Genomic DNA, 9269 nt, shown 5'->3' on the forward strand with positions numbered 1-9269 from the left:
CTCCAGCTCCTTCATATAAAAATGAAACCGCGACGGAAACATGTTCAGGATTGAAGTGTCGAGAAAAAACCACGGCTGCTCCAACGGCATCTTATGTTCCTCCTGCCTTTGCTGAGAAAGAGACAGTTGCTAATAATGATGGGGAAGACGTCTCTTTTTCATCCACAGCTCAAATAGCACCATATGTGTCCCCATCTGGGCCTTTCAGTAAGCTTGCAAGGAAGCAAGATCGGCCTGAGGCTGCAATGAAAAGAAGGCATGATCCTTCTGGCCAAGGAAATCATTGTGGAGGTGGAACCAAGATTATCTCAAGCGTAATATGCTTAGTTTATTCAAGGCAGTGGAATAGTTAAATTAAAGCATTTCACATCAAGTCTCGCAACCAAAGCCGGATGTACAACCACAACAATATTAATGAAACATGTGACCTATAAATGGACATATTTATTAATTAGCCATCAACGACATTACTACAACAACCAGCAATACTAGAAAATTACAAGTTGTTGGTTGTTGCTGTAATGTCGTTGATGGCTAATTAATAAATTTGTCAATTTATACGTCAAATGTTTCATTAATATTGTTGTGGTTGTACATAGTACATCCGGCTTTCGTTTCAAGACTTGATGTGAAATGCTTTAGTTTAACTATCCCACTGCCTTGAATCAACTAAGCAGTTGGCCAGAAAGTAGACTGATTAGTTTTTAAAGCGACATACACAATACCTAAAACTTTAGAAAATTGATTCCAATATTTTTGTACGATGGATTGTCGATTGTGCAGTTCTCGAGTCATATGTGAAGTTGTGAGACTGGTGCCATACATTTTTGGTCTTAAGACTTTTGAAGACTGCAAAATCATAGCTTTACTATATTTGTATCGGAACCTCAGTAGGTGGACTAATCGGCTGACTTTGCATCAATCTTTGAATGCAGCGAGACTGGCAACCCAGAAAAAAAAGTAAACATAGATGAAACCGTAAGGACAGCCTAGATACCTCCGCAAGAATGATCAAGACATTTGCAGTTTTTGGCGTCAGTGTCGTCTTCATTCGAAGTAGTGCTTGAGGCCCATTGTATTGACTCGTTGGATGTTTTGAGTCTGTAGACTCTAGGTTTGAAGAATTAGATGATTTTGTAAATTCATTTACAGTTTGCGCGGGTTTACCTGCAGACCATTCTTTGTATTTTGTACTTTTCATCTGACAACCGTGAGATTTTTTTCATTGTTTTGTTATATTAGCTAGATGCAAGATTTTGAAACGTTCGGATTCGAAGGAGTGATTTTTTTTATTTACTTTTGAGGGTAGCTCTGCATCCATGTGAACAATGAACAATGGTTGCTTTCTGGCACTGCGTGCAAAACTATCCGCCCTTAAATTCTTCGTCCGGGGTACATGAATGATCTCTGAGCTGAGGAAACAGTCCTTCAAAGTTTTGATATCTTGTAGACAACATCCAAATGCTGGTCATTCTTCTGGTTCCAAAACCATCTTCACCAATTAAAAACAATCCGTTGCAAGTGTGACTTGAAACTGTCGCAAATTTTTCATACACTCCATTGTCCATACTAACGCCTCCATCTCCGAGTGAAAAGATGATAGACTTGCCCTAACATTTTTTGCCTCCATCAGTCCGTCGAAACCTTTCAGAATGCTATACCAGCCTTGTCTGGAATAAGGTTCATTATCTTTCCACGAACCATCAGTAAAGCACCAACGCCCCGTAATTGATGGTATACTCTGAACCTCAACCTGTCCTGGTCCCCAATTCAAAGGAGTGATTGATGTCGTTTTTCCTCTGGTATGTCCAAATAATCTAGCAGAATCTGATTATCAAGCTTGACATATTGAGGCATTTTAAAGCGGTGAAGACTATAACGTTCACTTAGGTCGGTACCATTGCCTCAAGTCCATAGGCTAGCGAGAAGGGTGTTTTCGTGTAGTCATCATGGAGTAGTATGAGGAGACCACAATACTATGTCAAGTTAGTTAAGCCAAAATTTGTAAAATGGGTTACTAGAGATTTGAAAAATGTCAAAAATTCTAAAATGGGTTGGCGGATACAAGTCAAGGTTCTTAATTCATAGAAACAAATAAACTCCACAATTCAATAAAATATTAGATATGATTTTACTATAAGTATGCTTATATAAAGAATTACAGTGAATACATTTGTCATTGAAAGATAAACATATTTAAAATCAAAAATAATTATACTATTTTTAAAGAGCGGATCAAACTCCAATAACAATTATATTGCGAGTAAATACTAGATCCGTGCCGTTGACATCTTTCACATCTTGCAGCGTATTTTCACAGTCGGCTAATATGCCCTTGTTTTTATCTTCAAAGCAAAGACACTCTCACCGATGTTGTTTTCTCTGACTCCTTCGTGTGTTTCTTCGATCACACACTGAACTTTGATCTCGTGCAGAAAATCTAGGAAAACTCTGGTTGTGCTCCAATGGTAGTGTCTTCCATTAGGATATAGTGGGAAATTCTTACCCATAATCGTTGAGCTGCCCGTTTTTGGTTGGAACTTCCCCATCGAGGAAGAGAAGGTTTTGGTCAGGAGTGGGCATTCGGGTATCCGTTTTGGTTTAGATAGAATAGTTTGGATTTTTGAATATTTTGGTAGAAGGGGTTCATAATTTTACAAATTAGGATTGGGTTTGGATATTTTTACTTTGGATTCGGTTTTTTCGGGTATAACCAAAAAAATCTGAACTATGAAATCTCCTATATATTAAAAGAGAAACATTACAACATTTGATGTAGCCATGTGTCATCGACACAATGATTATTAGAATCTCCAGAGAAATAGGTTGATCCATCTAAATATATAATAAGCTTTTTATTAAACTAACCATAAATTAAATATCAATGTTATTCATTTTTTCCATAAATAAAAATTACGGAATTGCCTAATGTGGCTAAGGTATATATGACAATTAATGATATTAAATAATAAAGATTTGATAAAAATTAGTGTATCCTCTATCATTTTTTCAGTTTTAACTTATTAAAATAAATTAAACAACCACATTAACCATATAATAAAAGTTTAGATTTTTCTGTATATGTTATATTTTGAATTTTGGAAAACAACTATAAATTACTAAAACAGTTAAAAGTCTCACATTAAAAAATTTTGTGAATCATGGTTTAAATTTTTTATCATGACAAGATACAAATTATTACAAAATCATATAAGTATGAAATCTCATTTAATACATATTAAGATTATATATATATATATATATATATATATATATATATATATATATATATATATATTAAATTAAACTATATACCATATAAGAATATATAAATATTTTAATTTTAAAATTTGCTTTTTGAACAAATATTGACAACCTAATATTTAAATTTTAAACTTTGCCTTGAATTTTTTTAAAAAATTATAAATTACTAAAACTATTAAACATCACACAATAATTTTTTGTCATCAATGAATTTTTTGTTATAAAAAAGTACAATGATCAAAAAACAATATGAGTAAAACTATTAGACAAAATAATTTAATAAATATGAATATTAAAAATACACTACATATATATGTTAATCTAATTTGAATTTATTTATAGACCCTGTAAAATAGAAAAAGCATTTGTTCGGATTACTTAAATTTATTTATGTGTTCGCATCAATTTAATAATATACGTAATAGTTACTGTTTTTTTTAATATTTAATATTTATTATTTTATAATATGTAAAAAGATATATATAATACGTAAAAATAATTTTTATATAATGTTCATCCCGCACAAGTCTTAATCTAGTTATTTCTTTAAAAAACATCCTTGTCATTGTAGGTCATCGTGTCTGCAATCAAAAATTCCTTGATTTAATTTCACAAACCAAAAATGTCAAGAGACCACACGTGATTTCATTGCACAACGAGTACGAGAACACAAAATCTTTCATTATACATATCAAAGTGAGACATGCAATCCGTCTCTCACTCAAACTACGTTTATATCGAAGAGATCAATCGGAGCTGATTCACTCGAAATCTGAAGAGGATAAAAAGTAAAGAGGAGAGATTTTCAATACTGAGCCATATTTTTACAGATTAAACGGGAGAAAGGGTGTATGTAACGACCCGTTCCCCGAGCATTTTTATTTATAAAAGAAGGGATCCGCAAAAGAGGTTTCTTTGTAAGGAAGTGAAAATTATTCTAAGTGTTGGAGCTTTTGTTTCGTTATGAATGAAATAAGAACTGCATTTTTCTCTAAGGATAAACTGAACATAAAACGATCAAAGTTTAGGGAAGTAGCCGACGAACCGCAGAGCCAACTAAGGAAAGTTTGGACGTACGGGAATGCGGGTTTCAAGTAAGGCAAGTTCGATTCGTCATCCTTGACGGGCCGCACCTAAAGGAAGGTTGGGTCTGCGGGAGCCGTTTAAAGAAAAAATTGTAGAGCCTCAGTCAAGACTTTGTGGGCAAGGTTTGGCGAAGCCAAATAAGAAAACATCATTAAATTTCCGGCTTGGTGAACAAGTCCAAAAGTAGTATAAAAAGGGACTTCTAGCTCTCATTCTAGACACAACTCAAAAAGCAAGTCTTAGAGAGAGGCTAGAGCAAGAACGCAGTCCTGGAGAGAGAGTTTGGGAGGTGAGGATTGAGCAAGGAGGATCGCAGGATTCTTCGCCGGAAAACACAGCTAAGTTCAGAGTCTTTGATCTATTAAGATCAATCCAGGCGAGGATGTGATTCGTGGCAATCCAATAAGAATTGTTTTCTCTGGTTTGATTCAGTATGATTAAATTTATGCTTGGATATAATTCGTTTATGGAAAGTTCGTTCATCGTGTTCTTAAGAAATGTATGATAGCAATTTTTTATGAAAAGTTCGTTCATTGCGTTCTTAGGAAATGCATGCTAGATTTAATGGATGGATAATTGGGTTATGTTATGTTTATGTGAGAAATGAACTTTTGATCTGAGAGCCTAAGACATAAAATTATAATGTGTTTAAGGAAAAGATAATCAAATTGAGTTAATTAAGGAAACTGGTTAAGGAGAATGTTATGGACCTTCGGGTCGAAGGTTTAACTACGGGCTGTAATCGACCGACGGATCATCGGTTGGCTACGGCTGCAGGAACGGCAACGGCCACGGGTTGGCTACGGCTGCGGATTTATGGGCTTTCGAGTCGAAAGGTACACGATATCTTTACTGATACATGAGAAATGTCGGAACTAGCTAGGTACATGATATCTCATGATTTTTATGAGTTTTAGATTCATATTTTAGCTTATTATGATCATTTTAGATTGCATTTAGGTCTTTATGTTGCATTTGCATACTCATTTGCGTAACACATGGGCTAAAGTGCACATTTGAGAAGTTTGGGCTGAAATCGTGAGGTTAATCGTGCAATTTAAAAAGTTTGTGGCCGGATTGAGAACTATCAAGAGGCGGGATCATTCTGCAAATATGAGGGGTCTGAAATGTTCAATTGGAAGTTTTGGGTCAATTCGTAAGGATGTTTCTGCAATTTACAAAGGCTTTGGCTGCTTTGTAATGAACGAGAAGTTCAGGGACCTGTTTTGCAAAATTGAAGAAGCCACCATCGGAGAGGATCGAGAGCTGTCGGACGAAGCTTGATTCCGACGACGTAGCTCACCGGAGTTCGAAGAGAGGAGATGAGCACGGGAACAGAGGAGATGATTTAGACCAGAGATTCCGTGGTGGAGAATTGCGACGAGGGTTGGAGCTTGTGCGGCTATGGGCTACGTGCTTCGACAGAAGAAGTGCCACGGCGGCTAGGTGAGTACGAAGAACAGTCAGCGGCGGAGCAGAGCACGACTGGTTGACGACACGGGCTAGGCTTGGATGTAGTGGAGAGGATAGACGCCGCGGACTCACACAGCGGGTTGGTTGCGACCGCGGAAACGAAGAAGGTGGAATCGCGGAGACCCGACGCGGAAGAGAGAGGCCGCGAAACGGAGAAGGTGATTCATTAATTTAAATACGGTTTAATCCGGTTTGGTTTGGTTTGTAAAGTCAGACCATGACGAATTTAGCATCTAATAAATAGATTTAGACCTAAAAACTTTATCTGTATCTCATTTTTCTTAAGACTTTGTCTCTTTTTGTAAAAGATAGAATCTTTGGATAATTTGAGTAAGTACTTCATCTTATATTTGTGTTTCTCTTGTTCATTAACATGATTAGCTTTGATCCTTACATGAGTTTAAGGTTTCTCGTAGAGATTAGTGAATAGTGACCTTGTGATTCAAGGGTTAGATAGATTATGGTGATTAAGTGGCTATTTAGGATGTTTATTGCTTGATTAACAATTTTATATGTTTGCTAAGTGTTTTTAATGCTAGATTAGACTTGATCACTCTCATCTAGACTTTAAGCTATTTTACGTCCGGAAGGTGTTTGTTAAAATGTTTGAATGAACTTAGTATTGTCATTTACATATTTGGCCAACGACAGTTGATGTCTGAAATGTTTAGTGGTTAGTAGACTTGTGATTCATGCATGATTGATTGCGTTAGCCAACGACAGTTGATGTTTAATTCATGATTAATATAGGGGTTTTTTCCACGACAATGGATTAATCTATATTGAATGAGATCTAGACCTATAGACTTGTTGATTGTTTTGTTTGAACATCCTAAATTGAACCTTGATCACCTTATATCAATTATCATTGCCCATGAATCCATCTTTAGCATTTGATTGAATTCTTGCACTTATTTCTAGATTGAATTTGAGATCACCTTGTTTATATTTCTAGGATATTAGCTTGTTACAAATCATCCATCTTCTTGTTTTCTTAGATTAAGGAAGCTTATGTATTCTTGGTGTTATAGATCCTTAGTTTCTTGTGGATTCGATCCTAAAGTGTTACAATGACATGTCATTCGATTGTGGTATTGTTGGCACATTAGGTTAATTGGTGTGTGCTTAAACGCTTAATCAGTACTTGAATTTTAGAACCGAATGCTAAGATGTTAGTATTGATTGAGTATTTGATTATTGGACTGTAGTAGGCGGTATTGAACGTCCTTACTGAGTATTTGTGTATGTTCATGTTTCCTTTTGTGATGCAGGTGATGAGTAGTTGGTTGGACCGGAGCGCGGGACGATGAAGAGCATCAGGCGGGTTATTCATAAACTTGGGATTTTAGTTGGGTGTTTTATGAATCTTATTCTATCATTCTACATTATTTTCTCGGATTTATTAATAAAGTTGCACTATTTGCTTGAATTTATTTGGTGGAAACTTTTCTGAGTTTTATTTAGAAATTTTCAAGGCTTTTCAAAAAAATTTAGGTTGGGATGTTTCAGTTTACTCTTCGGATCTAGCTCATGTTATGTATCAATGGATTTAGGGTTAAGTTCGGCTATGCTCAGGTCGTGGTTCGGATTTTGGATATACCGGATCGGGTTTAAATATCCAAACTTATTCAATACAAAAATCGATCAGATATTTTATTACTTCGGTATAGATTTCAGTTAGAATTTTTAGGTCAAATTCGAATTTGGGTATCAGTAAAAATACTCATGCCTAGTTTTGGCCATACCAAGCAGGCATGTCTCATGCTTTTGTGGTTTTGTGCACTAATTATATTATAGCCAATAATTAAAAGAATTTTGTAAAAAGGGGCACTAATATTTTTGGAAAAAGGTTCAAATACTAGCTAAAATTTTGTAAAAAAAGTTTGGGTCTAGTGCAAATACACTATTCCCTTAACTAAAAGAGAAGTTCCTTGAAATAAAATAAGTTAGCTAATACTTTTGAAAAATAAGTTCAGTAAAAATAATTTAGTTTTAAATATTTATATTTAAAAGATTAATTTCAGTATTTTTCATTACAAACTTAAAGATATTTATGAAATTGATGTAATTTTGAAAAGTGATATCATGTAAAATAAGAATTCCTTTTGAGGTAATTTGCTCAAAAACATTGAAAGATAGCGAAATTAGGGATATGCCAAAAATAGTAAGAGTTCAAGCGCGTGAGCTTCCTAGCTAGCGTTTAAATACGAAAGTGTCCTTTTCCAAAACTAGGTGACGTACAATTATGTTCTGCCAAAGAGATTTATTTAGATTTGGAAAGATTACGAAAGGATTTGCAAAATTTACCTCGATAAATGATATGTACCGTGCCGTGTGTAGTTCTCTGCAGCCACTCATTCTCTGACATGAACGTGTCAAATGTTTAGTATAGCTACTTCTACTTGCGTTATCGAATTATTTATTGCAAGTGGCACAAGTTGAGTTAGCTCACTTTTAGCTTAGTACAAATAAAATTAGTCTCTTTACATTTTTGTTAACCGGGTTCACATTAAATTGAACGCCATTTCAAATTCAATTCTGGTTAAACGTTTTGTGATATATAAATAAAAAGTTCGCGTCTGTTTTATGTCGTTTCAAATTCATAATTCATGTTCATTATATCGTCAACTACCTTCTTCTCATTTAGTCACTTGTTGCAACACGCAAGTTACTGCATGCACAATGTATAAATTAAGTGTAAACTATCAGAAAATGTGGCTTGCTAACATTCAAATTGTACGGCTAAATTAAAAAATATGTCTACTATCGTTATAATTTACCGTCCAGTAAAATTGTTGGTTAGCTATCTAAAATAATTTATGCTCGAAGTCATAAAACTAAACTCTAAACCCAATATCATAACCCTAAACCCAAACAAAATCATAAACCTTAAACCCTAAACCAAAAATCGTAAACCCTAAACCCTAACCACATCGTAAACCCTAAACCCTAAATCCTAATAAAATCATAAACCTAAAACCTTAAAACCTAAACTTTAAACTCAGCATAAACACCTTAGACCCTAACAATTGATCATAAACCCTTGACTGTATAATACAATACAATATACTGTATAGACAATTTCATTAAGCATAAGGTCTGGTAGATGGAGAAGAAATAAAAATCAATTATCAAATGTCCAATTTTCCTTGTGGATAGTTATCATATTTTTTGGACGGCTAACATAATCAATGAACAGGTCAATAAGAAGATTAGCTATAAATTATCATACGTTTACACTCTATAGTTTTAACCGTAAATCGAAATTCCTAAACCGCGAACAGTCTATAATATAAAATTGCTTGTTAATTTTGTAGTTGGATGTGTAACTTGTTTGATAGCTTGTTAACAGTTATTTGATAGCTTGTTAGCTTATGAGAAACCTAAATTTCAATTATGCGGAATTCACTGTTATGGTCCAATAATTTTTATGGCTATCCATTGAA

The sequence above is a fragment of the Brassica napus genome, chromosome C9, assembly GCF_020379485.1.
Source record: "Brassica napus cultivar Da-Ae chromosome C9, Da-Ae, whole genome shotgun sequence".
Taxonomy (NCBI): domain Eukaryota; kingdom Viridiplantae; phylum Streptophyta; class Magnoliopsida; order Brassicales; family Brassicaceae; genus Brassica; species Brassica napus.